Here is a 21,114-nt window from a genome sequence, read left to right on the forward strand (position 1 = left end):
TTCTATGTTTCATCTAATTAATGATAATATTAATAATAATAACAGTAATAAATAAAACCTTTCACCTTACAAATACCATATTCCAAATTTATGATTTATGGTATAGAGATAGACATTCATAAGAAACATAACAATTTTCAAGAACTCAGTTCAAGATGAAAAGGAAAGCATTCAGACATTGCTTTTCTAGTGGGTACAGACTTCAGAATTCACCCTGTCCCTAAAACTTTTCCTGTTCCTTCTTTCTTCTTCTCTAAGAGATACCATTGAAATGATAATGTAACTTAGGAAATGGCCTGATACTTCTAAAAATCACTTCAAGAAATACAGCATTTTCCCAAAAAGTTAGTGGGTTAAATAAAATATTTTATTAACATTAAACAAAGTCCTTTGTGAATGAAAGATTCTATAATCAATGTCATTTGTGTCATCAATTCACAATGAAGATTTGGGAAAGGGCCTTAGGATAACAAAGGAGACCCTAAATATTTAGACATAGAAAGACTCCATTTTCCCCTTTATAGACAAGAATTGTTTTTTTCTCAGGAAAAGTCATATAAGAAATAGAACTTTCTCCTCTTTTCTTCTCTTTTATGTTCCTTCAAGATACCCATTTAATATTCTCTTTGGTTTTCTTTTCAACATCCAAAATGGAAAATTGTGAAATACAATTTTTATGGATGAGAAAGAGATAGAGACAGAAAAGAGAAGAGGAAAGGAGAGGAGAGGGGAGTGGAGATGAGGAGAAGGGAAGGGAAAGGAGAGGAGGAGAGATATGGGGAAGAGAGAGGAGAAAAGGAGAGGAGAGAAGAGATATACTGGAAAAAGAGGTAGCATTTGCTATTAGTTTCAAGAGAAATAAAAGTATCATCTTAATTGATATCTTAGAGAAAAAGATTAAGAAAAAAGGACACACACACACACACATTGCACATAAAATGGAATTCTGGGAGAACTTCCGGTTACAATGACTTTCTAAGTATAAAACTGCTGAACTTGAGTCTTATAAACTCATCAGTTGAGCATGCAGATGAGTATTCGCCAGTTAACATACCTCAAATATAAGAATATTCTGAAGACTTTATAAGATGGATAAATGATGCCAGCTGGCTTGGGGTCCAAATTGGGTCAACCCAACAGGGCACTAACGGTCTGTATTTTCTAGATTTATGCACTACAACAAGAGGCAAAAAGTCTGTTACAGAATGAAAAAAGGAAACCCTTGTCTTTACATCCCAAAATCATCTCAAGAACTTAGAGAACTATTTAGTTTGAGAAAAGAAAATGACATATTGCTTCTTAGAATATTGTCTTCCTTAAGAAAGATTTTTTTTAAAAAAAACTGAGCATTTTATTAAATTATTCAGAAGAATGCAATTCTGCCATAGAATTGAAAAAAACCTTTGAGATAATCTCATATACTCAGACTTATATAGTGGAAAGAGTAAGGTCTTTGAAGCTAGAGGACCTGGATTCATAGTCCATCTCTGATATTTATTCCCTATGTGATTGCAGGCAAGTCATTTCATCTGTATTGACTCACTTTTCTCATGAAAATCAAAGAGCTGGATTAGAATGAACTTTGTGATTCTATGAATTCCCAACAGGAGGGAAATAAAGTACATAGAGTTAAGTAATTTGCCTGAAATCCTAGTAAAAGCAGGTTCTCTATGATTTGTGTGACCCTGGACAAGTCATTTAATCTTGGTGGGCATACAGATCTGTAAAATTCACCTGGGAATCTCTGGCCACTATCATTCCAGCTCTAAATCTATAATGCTAAATTCCTATGGATATGTAAATAAAGTTCTAAATTGGCAACTCCATTCTCAATCAAAAATCTTTTTCTCCTTTCCAAATATTTCCTTGTTACAATGCTAATGATTTCTATAAACCACTCTTTCCATTTCATTTACATCACTAGTAATGTCCTTAATAGCAGAAGACCTCAAATCTCCAGACTCCCAATTGAGAATGTTGTTCCACAATATCAAATTTCACTTATAGAGAAGTAGGTTATAGAGCTGGAAAGGATATTAGTTATTTTATAGCTACAGAAACTAAAGCTTAGAGAAATAAGTGACTTGTTCAAAATAAATAGATCTGAGAATGGTCCAATGGATAGAAGAGGACCCACCTAAATTCAAATGTGACCTTAGACAATTACTTTGTGACTCTGAACAAATCACTTAATTCTGTTTTCCTCAGTTTCTCATCTATAAAATAACCTGAAGAAAAAATTGGCAAACGATTCAAGTATCTTTGCTAAGAAAACTCCAAATGGGTCATGGGGAGTTGTACACAACTGAAGACTGAACAACAATAACCAAGGTAAAGAGTAATGACCTTTTTACTGTATTTACATTGCCTTCTTTGGACTAGAGAATAAAATTGTTGCCATTATTTTTAAGAATCAAAATCAGTAACCAAATCTTTCAAAAAATTAGCTGATGAAAAGACTGGAGAGACACAGATTGATGCTAAGTGAAGTGAGTAGAATCAAGAGAACATTGCACATGGCAACAAGATTATGTGATGATCAACTGTAATGGACTTGACTTTTTTCAATAATGATATGAATCAGGTTAATTTCAATAAATTTATGATGGACAGAACCATCTGTATCCATAGAGAACTATGGAGACCGAATGTGGATCATAACTTGGTATTTTCACCTTTTTTATTATTGTTTATTTGTTTGTTTTTGTTCTTTCTCATATTTTTTCCCCTTTTGATCTGATTTTTCTTATGTAGCATGATAAATGTGGAAATATGCCTAAATGAATTGCACATAAACTATATTGGATTACTTGCTGTCTAGGGGAAGAGGAAGAGGAAGGAGAGAAAAATATTTGGAACACAAGGTTTTGCAAAAGTGAATATTGGAAACTATCTTTTTGTAAGAAACAAAATATCTTACCAAGAACTCCACTGACTCACTGATGAATGCAAGAAAAGTTTATTTTACATTCTTGCAAGAATGGGTGCCTAGGTGAGTAGATACACCTTCGAATCTCCAAGGCAGCATTTAATTTCCTATCCTGAAGTACAAATCCCTCCCCCGATTCCCCATTAATTGGATGTTACAGAAGTTACAGGGCATGAATCTCCACCCCTCATTACATAACCAGCCCCTGCTCCCAAGGAGCTTACATTCTAGAAGGGAGAAGGGTAAAGAACAAAAGATTCTTTTCAAATCTCAGGTCACAACCCTTGATTACAAAAGTCAGTCCCTGCTTCCAAGTTTACCTTCTTTTGAGGGAAGATAAAAATCCACCCTTGATTATTATTTGATATCCTTATGGGTTTCGGTTTTCTAATATGTCTCATTTCACCAATTTAATTTTCATAACTTTGGAAACCAAATTCCCCATCCATTTGTCACATTTGCATGTATTTTGAAAAGTAAAAAACTATTATTATTAAAAAATAAAAATAATCTGATTCCAGACATACTTCCCTAGAAATGTCTGCTTTTATCTTTGGGTAATTTAAGTAATGTATTTTCTAGTGAACTTCAAGTACTGATAACTTACAAATTATTTCTACTTTCAGAGTAACATGTGTTCTGAGAAGTAGTTTATTCCTTCATCTTCTGAAATTCCTTGATTTCTAAAAGACATCTACATGGCATATATCATGACTTGTTTCCATTAAAAAGGTATGCCAATAAAAGGGGTCAAAAATTTATGTTTCCCATGTATTGATTGGACTACCTGCCATCTAGGGGAAGGAGTGGGGAGGAGGTGAAAATTTGGAACAGAAGGTTTTGCAAAAGGTCAGTGTTGAAAAATTACACATGCATATGTTTTGTAAATAAAAAGCTATAATAAAATAAATTTTTTTAAAAAGAATTTATGTTTTCTTTAGATTAACAGATGGATAAAGCATCTAAAGCATATAATGCATATAATAAGCCAGTAATTTCAAATGCTCTTATTGTGCTGGGAGAACAAATGCAAGCAAAGTCCTCAGAATACTCTTAGTGAGACCAAGGGTTTTTTTCAAAACATGAAGATCAGGAAGACTTAGTTTCTTCTGTAGTTCTATCTATGAGCAGCTATTCCTTTTGTGTTATTACTCAGAAGATCAAATGAAAGAAAGGGTTGTTCATGCAAATCTACTCCATTGCTGCAAAAATAATTCAGACTTCATTCTTCCCTGAAAAAAGACCTAGCTATGATATAATAAGGACTCTGTGTCTCCCTGATCTTAGTGAGGGGTGGGTCACCTGACCTGGGGAAATTCCTAAAAATGATCCCCATCCACCTGAATCTTTCTTGGGAAAGCTATCTGGTTCCTATGGGAATCTCCCACTCCCAATTGATCTGATGATCACTTTGGTCCGGAAAACAATCACCACCCTTTATTGAACTGAAAAGTATCTAATCTAATACAATAATGTTATAATATAATTTTCTAATATAATGAAAAACTATCTTAGACCTTTGCTAATTCCCTATCAGGATTTGGCCCATTGAAGAAGTTGTTTCTCAGTGTAAACCCATCTGTGCTAAAAACCTACCTTTGCTAATTCCTAATCAGAAAAGCCCACTGAGAAGTTGTTTCTCAGTGTAATAAACCCATTTTAGTTTTCATTTATTTATTTATATGTTTTGCCAAAAACCTCATGGGCAGACAGGGACTGCGAATTCTTTCTCAAAAAAACCTGCAACATTGGCCTGGGGATCTCTCACTCCTCATTTCTCACACCTCAACAGCTATATGTGACATAAATGACAATTTAGAAAAATATGATAAAAATCCATGGCAAAATCACATCCCAGTCACCTATTATTTGTGTGCTCCTGAACAGTTTATTTAACCCTGTTGGGCTCTCAAATCTGTAAAGTCAATTTGGAATCTCTGATCACTATTCATCCAACTCTAAACCTATAACTGCATTCCCAATCAAAAATCCTTTTTTCTTCTTCTCAAATATTTTCTTGTTATAATGCAGATGATTTCTATAAACAGTTCTTTCCATTTCATGCACATCACTAGCAATACCCCAAATTGCAGTATAAACCACATCAATAGATGCCTTTCTAGAAATATTTTCAAATTTCCTGATTTGTTTTGTTTTGTTTCTCCCCCATTCTTTTCAGCCTCATTTCTAACAGGTAGCAGGCAGAAAACAGGCCGTGCTTTGCCTTGAGCACAAGAGTCTGAACAAAGAACTCCCAAGACCCTAGTCCTTCAATAGCTCATCAGCATACTCTGAAAACACTTGAGGGACAGGGACTTTTCAAAACCTGCTACTTCCTTTGTTTTAGAATGAAAGGAAGGAACCAAATAAAGCCAAGGGATGGGAAATTAAAAGGGGGAGGAACTGGAACTGGACTGGAGGAACTGGAACTGGAACTCTAACTGGAAAGTTCATTTATGGGGGAAAAGAAAGGGATTTTGCCCAGTATTTGGACCAATATTCTTTGATATCGCACTCTCAATCCAAAGGTAATTAACTTAATTTGACCAACACTGGCTTCCACAGCAGAGCCCCACCTCTGTCCAGTTCATCTAGTTTATGAATACTCTTAAAAATCAACATGACAGATGAATAATGTCTAATCAACACTTTTCTAATACTCCAGCAAATAACAAATCTGCTGTTGGAAGAAAAATACTTTCACACTTCCTTTTCAAATTAGTGCAAAAGCACTCCTAATGAACTAAAAATCAATTAATGCAACATTAAAATGGAATTTATGTAGCTGTCACCAAAAGGTATAGTTGTTGCAGTGGTTAATAATGTAAGAGATTACTTAAGCTTGGTAGAGTTATTAATGAGGAACTAACTAAATTCTTAAAGAATCAAAGCAGTAGGAAAACTATTTAACAGAAATAGTGATTAGAGTAGTATAGCTCACAACCCCAGAATGGGAAAAGAAAGAAAAGAAAGAGGGGGGGGGGGGGAAGGAGGGAAACAGAAGAGAGAGAAAGAAATTTAAATTATTAGTGAAATGAAAGAAAATAATTACCAAGTGATTTTGTACCAAAATATAGATGTTTTTTAAATTGTATGCATATATGTACATTTATATTTTTGGTTTGTTTGGAGGAAAGTTATGTGTGTGTGTGTGTGTGTGTGTGTGTGTGTGTGTGTGTGTATTATATATATATATATATATATATATATATATATATATATATGTATTATACTACCAAATAAAATTAAAATTATAAGATATATATGGAAATCTCATTCTTTGGCTGCTGCCACTTCTTTTTTAAGCTTTCCTCCTGTGTAGATGCCAAATGAAACATCTTAGACAGTTCTTAATTCCAAAAAAATGTCAAAATTTTGATAGAAAAGTCCTTTTGTATTTGGTGCCTTAGGTCAAAATCCACAGCTCTGCTTTTGTAACCTAATTAAAACACACACACACACATATATACACACCTCTGTTCCACACTTCTGCCCCTGGAAGCAGACTTTAGAAAACTGGGTTTAACCTGGAATATAAATATTCAAAGTTTATAATGGACTTCTTGTATTAATCAATAAAATGATTTATTTAAAAATAAGAATTATATTTTGTCAATCTATCTTGGTCTCATATGTAAGAGGGTGTTTAACTAAACAGCCTCTAAGTTCCTTTGAGCTCTATATCTACAATTCTATGATATTGTGATCTTTTTATTTCAAACTAAGTATTGACACAATGGAAATTCTGACAGCTCAAAAGAATTATCTCGCCACTTCTGGACATAGCTTGAGGGCAAATATGCTTGACAACACTGAAAGCAATCTTGTCAATAGCAACTATTTACATTTATCCCAAGTCAATGAAATATAAATGCCATCTTCTCCCCTATGCATGCATCTATTCATGTCATGCGTATTTGTTTACTTAATGAGGTGTCTGGAGGCCTCTACTGGTGATTATGAAAATATCACAATGGAATATTAAAATCTTGAAAGGTCCTTGAGTAAGCAAGCATTCTTTAAATGCCTGCAAGATCTGTTTCCAAAAGTCTGTTTCTACAGAATTTTGATTATTAGTCAGCTACTGTAAACCATGTTGCAGTAATTTTAATTGTCTCCTGATATCACCCTTCTTAAACACACTGGATCAAAGGATACCTTGAATTTTACTTCTCTGGGCAGATGCCATCTTTGCTGTCCATCACAGCTGCCCAAATTTATCACTTTGAAAATTATTTTTTCACCCTCTGTCAGCTTGTATCACATCTGAACTCTCCCTTCCCAGGGGACTGGGGCGGCCTTTTCCATCAAACTAGCTGTTTGTTTTTCTCAATAATGACAAAACAACCATGTTATAAATGAACGGTGACTACTTCAGAGGAAGGAAAATCAGCTTCGGTTCCAAATATGCTTTGTTTCCAGTATCCCACAACTGCCAGAGAAATAAAATACAATCAGAAGCTGCTGGCAGGAGATGTGGGTGAAGGACAATAAATAAAAAATGTGGGACAGGCAGAGAAAGGAGAGATTATAAAATTATTTCACAACCCACAAGAATAAAGGAAGCCCATAGAAATGCCCCCAGACAATACCAAGAATGTGCACTTTATCTTCCCACAAGTAACTTGCTTAAGTCTCAAAATCCACAATTTTAGCTCTCCCCTTCACAGGGGAGAGGGAAGAGAAGACTGGAAGGGGACAGAAATGAAGAAAGAAGATAGGAAAGAAGAGAGATGAAAGAAAGGGGAAAATGTGGAGCATAAGAAGGAAAAACAGATTAAAAATTGAAGGAGATAAAGAGGAAAAAAGGAAGGAAAGAGGGAGGAAGAATAAAGAAAGGAAAGAGAAAATAAGAGACATAAACAGGGACAAAAAGTATTGCAACAGGAAAAATATTCTCACATAGTCTTTCTCCCTTGAAACATTGACATTAGTTAGAGAGAACTTCAAAGATTTAGCTATTGCATGTGGTTATCTCTTGGGAAAATGGCTATTGGATTTTACTGGCATTAACTAAGAATCTGAGGTTCTGGAAGCTAGGATCAAAAAAGAAAAATTCAAAGAGACCCTTAGTCTAATAAGTTATACCAAACAATTAAGTCATTAGCATGGAGGAAAAGGGGGTCAACTACATGAGGAAGACAAGCTGACATCTGGTTCCATTTTTTTTCATTGTGTTCTGCCAAGCCCACCCAGGATCTCTGATCATGAAGGAGGTGAGAAGTAATAAAATTGAAGTCCTCAAGACAGTTATGAAGTGGCCCTTGATTATTATTTTTTTTAAACACGGAGGATCAAATACAATCTTCTTGAAGTAAAAGGAATGCAAGATTCTATCCATCAAAGTCAGCTTAGCTGGAATCTTTGGGTACATGAAAGGGATTTGTTTAAATTACTGAGATGAGGTTGGGGTCAGTTCTTACTGTTTCCCAGAGCACTTCCCTATGTGCTAATTTTATTGTCTCTTTATAAATACCTTTAGATAGGATTTGACCCATTTGTGGACTAAGGTTACATATGGAAGTTTTATATCGCAATTAATTATGAGAGAAAAAAGCTGAGGTTTCATTTACCTTCCCAAAGTCAGGACCAATAGATTTGTTAATGCATTAAAATAGTAATGATAGTAATCATTCATTTCTTCTTCATTTACATGTTAGCCATATAATAGTGTTATTATCATTTATTAACACTAATGATGTGACATACATGTTTATGTGAAGTCTTCATAATGTGTTAGATGTTATCATGAATTATAATGACATGGAGTAGAGTGCCCAGAGAAACTTGCTGAAAGAGCACAATCAGAAGATGAGCTGGACAACTTCTCCAAAGATGTCCTGGATAAGTCAGAGAATGCCCGAGTAATAGGAAATGTTTCCAAGAGTATTGGCAAATGTTACTCCTTCCTCTTACCACATTTCTTCATACATATCTATAGGAAATTACTAAATTACCAAATAAATATGTGTGTTGGAGGAGGAGGGGATGAAAGAAAGGGAGAAAGAGACAGAGAGAGAGGAAAGGAGAAAAGAAGGAAGTAAGAAAACAATGAGAAAGAGCTCAAACCCTATTCAGAATTGAAGAGTGCATGGGATTACAATGATTAGGCTATCTCAAAGATAGGAAGACCTTGATTCAACTCCTGACTCTAACATGACAATTGTGTCATCCTGGGCAAGTTAACAAATTACTCAATGCTCTAAACCAAGTTGTTCTAACCTTCCTTGGTGCTGAAAGAGCCTTTACCTAGGAGTACCCTATACTTAGGTGGATAAAGTGCCCATCCTGGAGGCTGAAAGATTTCTCTTTCTGAATTAAAAACTGTTCTCAGCCACTTACTAGCTTTATGATCTTGGACAAGTCACTTAATCCTGTTTGCCTCAGTTTCCTCATTTATAAAATGAGCTGGAGAAGGAAATGGTATACTATTCTACAATCTTTGCCAAGAAAACCCCAAATGAGGTTTCAAAAATTCAGACAAGAAAACTTGCAAAGCTGCAAGTCAAATTTCCATCCCTTTTAATATTGAGGTTTTACATGAGTTTTAAATTTTTCTTGAGGCTGTGGTTATATATTAATTATATATTTGTTTATTTTCTCTTATGATAGTTCTTTCCTATGTCTATTTTTTATTTTTCCCTGACTATTTCCCTCCCACCAAAACATCACCATATGTGTACACACACACATACACACATACACACACAAACACACACTCATTTTCTTTTCTAGGAATCTGGACCTTTAATTTCAGGAATATAGAGAATTCCCAGAGTGAAAAGGTCTTTCAATAGCAAATTATCTCTAATTTTAGAAAGTTGCCTGAAGCACTGAGGGATTAAGTTATTTTCTAGGGAACAGGAGCATATTTCTGAGGCAGGACCTGAATCCAAATCACAAAACATTTCCCCATCTGGAATTACTTTTTTCTTCCTTTGTTCTTATCTAACCCTAATTATCTTTCAAGGCCTAGCTGAAGTCTTACTTCCTCTATGAAAAACAAAACAGAACAAAACTCACCTTCAGAGTTTCTCTCTCTTGCTGATTCTCCTTTCTCAACTGCTATTGAACTCACATTCCATGGAAGCATGTAGAGTTGTAAAGGCAAAATTAGCAATGTTTTATCACTTATTTTTGCATTTAGTTTGTCTCTCATTATTTTATTTATATTAGCTACAGTTTTCTCTTCTACATTGCAGGAGTTAGGAATGTAGCACCACCCCCTACAACCAGAAAATTTGTAAAAATTTTTGGATCTCCCTTTGTGCCAGAGAAAAAGCCTGGTTTTAAAATATGAAATGCTAATATTATACAATACTCTCTCCACACACACACACACACACACACACACACACACACACAGAGTTTTTCACTCATTTCTGTCCTTAAACTTTCTGTGTTATCTATAGCTTCTACAAAACTCCAAAGAAAATTCCCATTTAATCTCTTGTGCTGATCCACAATATATTGAAATGTTGATGTGCAAAAGATATCTACTTCTCCATTAACTGATTTGGAAGTTCCTTGAGGGCAAAGATCCATATAGAAGGTTTCCTTTCCCTGCCAGTGCCAATAAAATTTCTATCTGTATGACTGAGCAAATCTTCATGGGGCCTCAGTATACTTATCTGTAAAATTAAGTAATTGGGCAGATGGCCTCTAAGGTCTCTACTAAATCTGATGATGGCATAATTTTGATTACTTGACTACATATTCCAGAATTCCAGAGAGAGTTTTTAATGATGTATTTTACTTCCCAGCTTAATTTCAACCTTCAAGGAAACAGTGAAGCAATACTCCTACCCCTGTGACCACAATAATAAATAACAATGACTGCTTAATTGTAATAAGAACTTATTTTTTTTACTTGTCCCCTTCTTTTGTCTGACTGGATCTCTTCTTCCCAATCTTGTCCATGAGATCAAATAATCTAGTCAGATCTTAATGTTGTGTCCACTGTAGCTTTCTTGCTGATAGAGATTCTGTTTAAAAAGGCTTGTAGAAACCTTAGCTCTTCTATAATCGGTTTTCTACAGCAATAATTATGAATTCTTGTTCTTGAGGATGTTGGCAATCTTCCTTCTCTCTTTGGGTTCTTCCCATTCCTCCCTCCCCCTCACTCCCTGTCATATGTATTCCCAACAAATTCCCTTAGGTGATCAAATGGAATTTAGAATTTTCTTCAGTTTAGGCCTACTGATCCTGAACTATCAATGTTGTGAACTTGTCCCCTGGCTCTTTAGATAAGAAAACCCTTTCTATGCAGCCCCCAAAGATTTGTTTCTCTCAGCCTTGGAAGTCTGAAACAGCCTTATAGTCACTTCCTCAACCCTCCTGAGGACCATCATCCAAAGAGAATTCATTCACATTCTTGTGTTTATCATCTTTTGTCTCTCTTTCCTTCTCCCTCCATTTATCTGTGAGTGTGTGAATGTGTCTTCTGTCTCCATCTCCTCTCCCTCTCTCCCTCCCTCCTTCCTTTTCTCTCACTCTCTCCTCCTCCTCCTCCTCTCTCTCTCTTTGTCTCTATCTCTGTCTCTCTTTCTTTCTCTCCCCCTCCTTCTCTCCCTCTCTCTCTGTCTCTCTGTCACTCTGAGTGTGTGTGTTTCTGTCTCTCTCTGTTTTTCTGCCCTCTTCCCCCCCCCCCAAAAAAAAAAAAAAAACAGTTAGAACTTGTACATCCACTTCTATAAAGAGGCCTTAGAGCTTGGGACTAGAAGGCCCTACATACCCTTCTTCCTAAACATCATGTCTCCAAACTCATCTTACCATAGTTCATCTGAAAATCATTTTTCTTCTTTTTCTAACTTGAATCTCAGAACTCTCTTACCAACTCATTGGCAGGACTGGAGACAAGTTAATAAACAACATTTACCTGACCCAGCTGCTTGCTCCAAATATTTCCCAAAGTGTCTTCCAAAATTCATTCTCAAATGGAATGTCTCTTCTTCATTCTGTTATACATTCATTCTCATAAGATGTCTTCTATTTGCTAGGATTCACAAGAAGAATTTATTCATAAATATATATGTATGTGGATATGTAAGTGTATATAATATACACATTATATATATATATAATACATATTTGTATTATATAATAAATCATATCTCACAATTCCTTCACCAATTCCCAACCACCAAGAAAGGTTATAGGGAGCAAAGGGGTGTTACTGTGTGTTGAATTGTTTTTTAAAAATGATTGCTCAAGTTTCCTTAGGTTAATGAATCTAGTGAACTCTGGTTCCATAATTAGTACTACAGTGAGATTTTAATGCTCTTTTCTTTATTTTATTATCCCTTGTGGCAGGTTTTATTAGATAATTAAACAAGAGCAAGAAAAAATTTCAATAAAAAATCCTCTTTCCAAGTGCTCTTTAGATCTTTTACTACAAATTTTTTCCACATTCCTTCACCCGACCTCCATCTTTATTTCTTTTTAACCCTTGATCTAAATCTCATATCTTATAATTGCTTTTACCAATGCCATGCCTATTTACCATGTTGACTGAATTTACATGAATGAGTGACTGGGGACTGGCAGATAAAACCAAATAAAACACTAAAAATTATATCCTTGTCATTTTTTAAAATAAATCAAGGTTGGAATGTGCTCCAAAAATTCATTTCATGACATAAAATGATTTCAAATTATTATGTCTTCCTGGTATCAGGAGCATTTCAGAATTCATTGGATCTTTGATGTGTTAACAGAGAGTAGAATAGGAACAGAGTAGTTCAGCCATTAAGAAATGGCACAGCTTCCAAAATGAAATGATGAGATCAGAGTTGATCTGCATCTAAATGAGTAATGTTCATGAGGGGCATGGCCTTGCAAGTGACATAAACATTTATATCCCCATGATCTCAAGAGTGGGTAACTATGAACAAGATATCCATGGATTCTTCCAGAGAACTGAATATATATAATATTAAAACAAGAAGATTAATTTGCTGTTTACTAAGTGAGATTATATCTACTTCTGATTTGTAGAATCCCAACTTCAAAAGTCTATTAATCCAACTCCCTTGCCTTAGGCAGAGTTTCACTTAAAATAGTAAGTAAATAGTTACTCTGCTTGGAATGATAATTAGAAAACGAAATTCCTGAGTTTCACCTAGTAACTAGTTCCAACCTGTTACAAATTCAATCTAGGGAAGTTCTCTTTCTAGCTAACTTAAAATCACTTGTGATCTAATTCCATTTCTTCTTGCTCATTGAAAATAAAAGCTTGTCATTGACCTTAATAGCAATGATTCTTCAATTTGTGTGAGGGTTTTGAAGGATCATTTCTCTTTATGTCTGAAAGAGGTGAAAATACAAAAGATTTTTAAAATGGAAATTATTTCTATCAACCCACATGCTTACTTTCCCATTTCTCCAAAATATGAGAATAATTTACACCTATACTAAATTTGAGAAAAAGAAAAGGAGATATTTATAAATGATGCTCCATAGCAGACCATCTTTTTATAGATGCATCACTGTTGAAAAGTATAGGAAATACAAATTTACACTATTTTTTTTTTAATTAGAACTAAAACTACTCAAATCAGTTAAGATACGTAGCCTTAGAAATTTTCCTCTGGAAAATTGTCTTCAAAGTAAATTTTTAAACCAAGAATGATTCTTTAATACATCCTACAACAGACCTAGTTTTGCTTTACCATCCTCTATTAATATCAAGGGATGCATATGTAAAACAACTCATATGCTCTTACCAAAGATGTGCCTCAAGACCATGGACATCTGCTCTGGAATTCAAATTAAAAAGGAGTTCCCAGGAGGATTCTGGGAAGATAGTGGTCAGAAAATTCCAAGATCTCAAGATTTCCTCACAATAAATAAACAATTGTTCCTCAGGTCAAATGTAGACTGGCAGAATAGGAGTCCTCCTGGGACAAACTGAAAAAGAAAGATTCCAGAACTGAATCTTAACTTTTGTGAAGTATAAAAACCTCCAGGTTAGCAACTATTGGGGAGCTCTAGGATTTGGCAGGAACCTCAGCCCAAACCACAGAAACTTTCACCTCTTGTTCAGCATGAGGAGTCAGAGATCTGAGTCCAGAAAGACTGAAGGAATCTCTGCTAATTAAGAACACTAGGTCCAGCTGTGCTGTAGAGATGTGACCCCTAGGTGAAAAGGAACCAGCACATGGGTGAATGCAGAAGCAGTTGGCAGGGATAATGCTGGTTGCAGGCACTTGTAGGAGGGTTGAGCTTTTAATTTGGGGTTCCAGTGGGAGAGCTGAAGTGAAGCCAGAGGAACCATCCTCCAAACTCCAGAATTAGAGGTGATTACTCTAATAAGTTCTCATTTTTAAAAAGGGAGCAGGCAAAGGAGAAAGAACCCAACCATAGGAACTTACTTAAAAATAGGGAACATTAAATAATTACCAGCTAAAAAGTAATTTTTAGAAGAACTCAAAAATAAAATTTTAAAAATTAAATGAGTCAGAGGAAAAACTAAAAAAATTTTTTAAATAAAATAAGAACCATTCAAGAAAAACAAAAAGATTATGAAAAGACTAGAAAACATAAATCCAGAGTCTAAAAGAAGAAATTTTTTTTTGAAAATTAGAATTAGGCAAGAGGAATCTAGTGAAGTTATAGGAGACTAAGAAATAACAAAACAAAATATAAAAAATGAAAAAATAAAAGAGAATGTTAAACATATTACAAGAAAAACAACAGATTTGGAAAAAAGATCAAGAAGAGAAAAACAATAATTGTACTACTCAAAATCTGTGACCAAAAAAGAACAAATCAACAACAAAAAACAAACAAAAAAATTGACACAATAATAAAGAAAAATAATTTTTAAAAATATCCTGAAGTGGTAAGATATGAGGGGAATGTAAAAATTAAAAAAAAAGATTCACTAATCATCTCCTCAAATTGATCCTGCAAGGAAACACATAGGAATATTACTGCTAAATTTTGAAACCTCTAGATCAAATGGAAAATTCTACAAAAAACAAACAAAACACACACATACACACACACACACACACACACACACACACACACACAACCAGATCAATTCAAATATGCTGGAGCTACAATTAGAATTGTACACAATTTTTCAGCAGCTACAATAAAAGACTACCTATCCTGAAATAATATAAACTGTCAATCAAAAGAAATATGTCTGAGGTCAAAAAGTCTAGACTAACTAAACTCACAGACTTTCATGATTTTGTCTCAACCTGTTGTGCCACAGTTCTCTTTTATTGTCCTGACCCAGTTTCCCTAATTGTCCTATTCAGTTACTTTGCCTCAGGCTATAACCATTCCCTCTTTGTGTTTGATAGGATGAAGATCTTATTTCTTAGACCTCAGGCTATAATCATTTACTTTTAATGTTTGATGGGATAAAGGTCTTTATCCATTTTAGACATTAGAATATCAGGGGCCTCTCCTGTATCTCCCTCCATTACATCATCCTCATCTTAGGTACCTCTCCCATTATGTCACCATTCTTGTAACCCTATAAAAGAATCTTGTATCCGACATTCACTGCTGGATTCTTGGAGATGATAGTCTCATTCAGCCCTGGGACCAAACCAAGGATCCATTTCGTCCCAGTAAATCTCTCCCTTTCAAATAAATTATTAAATTGTTCTCTAATCTCTATCTTGCCTTAGTTTCTCTGTCATTACAAACCAAACCAAAATTTAGCCGAAAATTTAACATATAAGAGCCAATATTTAAGACTAATTTCAAGGGACTCTAAAAATAAACTGCTTATATTTTATATGTGGAAAAGTAAATGCTAAGTCTAAGATTGACATCTGTAATTGAGTAATTCAAAAGAAAGACTGGAGCACAGCTGAATATGACTTGACTCTAAAAAACAAAACTATTTAGGAAAAGGTAAAAATAGCAATGATAGTATACAAATGAGGTGCTGAGGGAAAAAAATGATAGAGGCATTAGATGGGAAGGAGGGCTAATAATTCTGAAAATCTACTCACATCAAGCATTGGATTAAATAGGGAAATCATGAAGTGTATAGAACTCTCCCAAATAAGGAATAAGGAAATACGATAAGGTAGCATATAGAAGGATATGTAGATTAACAGAAGTAGGACCAGATAGGATCAGGTACTTTACAGAAAGTGTTTAAATTAATGGGAGTGGGAAAAACTTATGTAGATTAATGGGAATGGGATAAATGGGGAGGGAAAAAGTGATGGGAGAAGATAAGGGAAGAAGCCATGGGTGGGGGGAGATTAATAAATAGCAAGTCAAGCCAAGGAGTAGAATTAAAATAAAAGAGTAAGCAGGAATAGGAAATAATAGATATATACAAATACAATAATAAGGACAAGAAGTAGAATTTATTAGGGAAAAAAAGGAGAGTTAATAATCATTGATCTCAGACAATCAAATTTAAAGATTTAATCAAGAGAGAAATCTACATTATATCAGCTATAATAAAATTGTTTTAGATGCATGTCTACATATGTATAAATACAATGAATATATGTATATATATATATGTGTGTATATACATGCATGTAGGTGTATCTATGTATATCAATATTTGTATGCATGTGTGAATCTATATGTGTATATATGCACACACACACACACACACACACACACATATATATACCTATATTCTATCTATATCTAATCAGTGCTTAACAATAGTCTGCTTGGGGAAGATGAGGAGGTGGGGTGAAAAGAGGGGAAAATAATAAAGTAAAAAGTGCACAGCAGAGAACAAAAGAATAAACTACAAGAAAGCAAAGCTAGACTATCATGAATATAATGTCTTCTATTATTATATGTTTTCTTGAAATATAAATGTATTATTATTACAGGAATCCTTCCTGATGTTCTGCTAGGCACATGACAATTTTTTTGAAAAAATTTTTTTTTCTTTTTTCAGTCTTTCTTTTTCTTTTTTTCCTCCTTATTTTATACTTAGTTTTAAATAAATCAATAAAGGGAGTATAGCTAGATGATGTAGTGGATAGACTACTGGCCCTAGAATCAGGAGGGCCTGAGTTAAAATCTGATTTTAGACATTTAATCTAACTAGCTGTGTGATCCTGGGCAAGTGACTTAACCCTAATTGCCTTGAGAATGAAAGGGGGGGGGGGGCGAAGGGAGGGAGGGAAGGAAGGAAGGAAGGAAGGAAGGAAGGAAGGAAGGAAGAGAGGGAAAGAGAGAGAGAGAGGGAGGAAGGGAGAAGGGGGGAGGGAAAGAGCTCTCTATAGGTGGGAAGATCTTCAAAACATTCCTGCTCAAAAGAAAATTGTATATTAAGCTCTGGAATGTTGCTGAGTCTCCTAAATGAGTTTCACAATAACTCAAAAGGGTTTTAACTGTGCCAACTGGAAAAATTAAGTGGATAAAAAAGTATTATAGTCTTAAATGTCCATATGCATTTGGATAAAGGAACCCTAAAAATTATTTATTGGCATGTATATTTTCAGTAGACATTAAATTACAAAGGAATGATGAACTGGACTCAAACTTGAAATTACCCAGAACTTTAACTGTCCCTAGCATTCTCCCTGAAAAAAAAAACAAAAAAAAAAAAAACCTTTATAACATGAGTAGTCTTTTGATAATTCATATTATCATATATCAATATCAACTTGATAATTCATATCAAAATTAATTTTGATAAGTTATCAATTATGAAACCCAACAAACTCAGAATAATCAAAACTGTTCATCACCTAAAGAGTATAGAAAGTCACATAATCTTCATTTTATTGCTAGAAGTGACATAAAAGAAAAGTTATGAACAAGAACAAAAAAAAAAAGGATGTGATTACATAGCAAAAATGAAAGGAAAGAGATGCAGTCAACTCAGTGCCTTAGTACCCAATTACAGTCAAGAGATCTAGAGGACAGCCCCAATATGTTGGAAAAAAACCTATTCTATATGACTTATGGAAAGATGTGGACAAGAAGTACTCAAGAAATAGATGTATTGCAACCTGAATTGCTAAAGAAAATATGTATTAAATCTTGGATCCAGTGAAGGATTCAAGAACTGCTTGAAGACTTTTATTGATTATCCATTCTTTTATATAAAAAGGTGGTCCTGAGTTAAGAGTTAAATTCTGATAAATAGTTTCTTATATTGCATACTCTATCATATGTTCTCAGTGATCCCTCCTCACACTATCCTCAAACATTAATAAAATACTTGCTTGTGACAATAAGATTTATAAAGAAATATAGTAAAAGCAATCTTATTTTAAGTTTGGGGCTCAAATAAACCATTTAGGCTTGCTTCCCTTCTTTGAAGAAGCAGGATATATTTCAATGTTAGTAGTACTTAATTGTATTCATTTTTATGGCCATCTTAAATCAAAATGTTGTAATCCATCCATATACTAATGTATTCTTGACCTCAGAGTTAATTACTAAGCATCATGAACTTTAATTATTGTTAGCATGGTGGCAAGATATAAAAAGACATTCTACTGCAATAAGAAACAGAAACAAATTTTCTGGTAGGTAAAAAAGGCTGGTCAAGAAGAAAACAAGGTATGTGCAAAAAGTAATATTCCACATGGCAATTACCTTAAGGTAGCTATTTATTTTATTATAACAGAAAACTATTATGTGGCATCAGATTAATTTGTCATAACTCAGCTGATTCCAGTTTTGTTGACAATATCCAAACCACTGCTGGGTTGGACAAAACTCTACACAGACCTGTAGTACCAAATAAAGTCAGGAAGATTCATCTTTTTGAGATCAGCCTTAGACCCTGAACAGTTGTAAGACCCTGAGCAAGTCATTTAACCTTATTTGCCTTAGTTTTCTAATCTGTAAAATGATCTAGAGAAGGAAATGGCAAATGTCTCCAATATCTTTCCCAAGAAAACCACAGGGATTACTAAAAGCTAGACATACTGAAAAAGGCTAAATAAACACATAGACATTCTTTTCTTCATCAAGTCAGACTTATTTGCTGACCTAGGTCACATTTTTGTAATGTAGTTTCTAGTCTGAAAGCCAATGTTTATTGGCCTTAATATACATGATGAATATCTTCTTCATGTTGACTCAGGAGGAGATTGATGATCATAGAATGATCAAGTTGTTCTTCAAGGGTCCTTTCCTGAAGGCTTTTGTTTGTTTATTTACATCTGTTTCATTGTCACTAATAGCAGAGAATATTCCAATTTTCTTCCTTTTCTGGATAAGAGTAGCCATCAATATTATCTTCTTGACCTTGAGAAGAGTTAACTTACAGCCACACTTTCATAATCTTTTTCTACTTCACAACCAAGGGAATCAATCAAATTGCCCATGGTCGACAGATAAAGTAGAATTATAAGATTTAATTATACGAAAGAAAAAATAAGAAATCTTTACCTGAAATATATTTTTACTGTCCCATGAAAGTGTAATATCTTCTTTTTCTTCTATTTTATTTGTATTAGGAGATGAAATGAGCAGAACCAGGAGCTCATTATACACTGTAACAAGATTATACAAAGATCAATTCTGATGGACATGGCTCTTTCCAACAATGAGATAATTGAAAATAGGAAACTATTTTTTAAATTAAAGAATAAAAATATTTTGTGACATATTGACCAATGAAAGCATTAGTATTAGGCCAAAAATGCCATTATTATATAAAATATTTTATTTATTTTTATTTTATTTTGCTGAGACATTTGGGATTAAGAGGCTTACCCAGGGTCACACAGCTGGGAAGTGTTCAGTGTCTGAGGCCAGATTTGAACTCAAGTCCCCCTGACTTCAGGGCTGGTACTCTATCCACACACCACCTAGTTGCCCCTATCTAAAATATTTTAGTATAATATTTTAGTACCACAGAGTAAACTGTTTTTCATAAATGCAGAAAGCTTCATCTATACCTAGGTCCTTTTGCATACTTACATTCTCACACAATCAACTAAATGTTCTTATGACCAATCTTTGCAATATTTTTCAATACCTGTACTAAAATAATATGAAAAAATCAGTCTTTGAAACAGATTTAGTCATCCATGCTTTCTTATTAAACTGCCAAAGAGACCTGGAAACAATAGATGGTTGTAGCTCCTCAGAGGATGAGGATTTTAGATCAATAAACAAGAATTCATTTTAATTTAAAATCACCTTCTCTATAACCCAAGTAAAAAAATGTTAGGCAATCCTTTGACACTTAAAACCTAGCTTTTAAAAATGAAAGGTCTGGAGCGGGGTTTGCTTTCTAGAATAAGCATGTTCCAACTATATTGAAAAATGTACTGATCAGTATATCATTCTTCTTCAGTTATTGTTTAGCTGCCACATCCTCATCTGTAATAACTGCTTCTCCAATAATTTTAGCATTGTGCATTTTGACTCAGTTTTTAAAACAACTGAACTAACCAATGCTTGTAGTGAATCTTTACCATCCACTTCATTTCAATTATTTTCCACATCTTTAAATAAGACTGCAAATTTTGTCCTTTTTTATTTAAACATTTACTATTTATTTTTTGTATTCTTTTCTTTTTAAAATTTTGATGTTCAGTTTCTTTCCCTCCCTCCTACCACTTGCTGTTTGGGCTGCTCATACACTGAGGACAACCATTAAGATATCAATATAGTAAGAAAATCATACTTCAATTTGCACTCAGAAGTCAATAGTTCTCTCTCTGGAGATGGATAGCATTTTTTTTCATTGAGTTCTTTGGAATTGTATTAGATCACTGATCAGAGTAGCCAAGTCTTTCATGGTTGATCATTATCATAGCATTGTTGTTACTGTGTACAATGATCTCTGGATTGCTCTTACTTCACTTTGTATCAGTTTGTGGAGGTCTTATCATGGCTTTTCTGAAACAACTCACCTTATCATTTCCTATAGCATAATAATACTCCATCATAATCATATGCAATAATTTGTTCAGTCATTCCCCAATTGATAAGCATCATCTCAGTTTCCAATTCTTTTCCACCACAAAAAAGAGCTGGTATAAATATTTATTTTATGAATAGATCTTTTTCCTTTTCTTTTGCTTTCTTTGAGATACTGACTTAATAATGACTTTATTGAATCAGTTTTATAGCCCATTGGGCAGAGTTCCAGATTGTTCTATAGAATGGATCTATACTCCATCAACAATTTACATTAATGTATCTATTTTCCCTCATCCCCCCCTTTTGTTATTTCTGATAAGTGTAAAGGGGTATCTGAGAAT

The 21,114-nt window shown here is 34.1% G+C and overlaps 1 long non-coding RNA gene across 3 annotated transcripts in view; it reads right to left on the minus strand.

Annotated features, from left to right (window-relative positions):
• Window positions 1-6,231: 6,231 nt before the first annotated feature.
• Window positions 6,232-21,114, minus strand: part of LOC116422469 — a 46,125-nt gene continuing 31,242 nt past the window's right edge. For 2 of the 3 annotated variants that reach the window (XR_004233128.1, XR_004233129.1), the window contains 5 exons: window positions 13,654-13,837; window positions 11,808-11,924; window positions 9,953-10,155; window positions 7,088-7,361; window positions 6,232-6,456 (listed from right to left, as the gene is read on the minus strand). This is a non-coding gene — a long non-coding RNA (uncharacterized LOC116422469). Of the gene's footprint in view, window positions 6,457-7,087; window positions 7,362-9,952; window positions 10,156-11,807; window positions 11,925-13,653; window positions 13,838-19,288; window positions 19,334-21,114 lie in introns of those variants that run through there. The other variant, XR_004233130.1, reaches the window with a different exon arrangement.

Source organism: Sarcophilus harrisii, chromosome 3 (genome assembly GCF_902635505.1).
Source record: "Sarcophilus harrisii chromosome 3, mSarHar1.11, whole genome shotgun sequence".
Taxonomy (NCBI): Eukaryota; Metazoa; Chordata; class Mammalia; order Dasyuromorphia; family Dasyuridae; genus Sarcophilus; species Sarcophilus harrisii.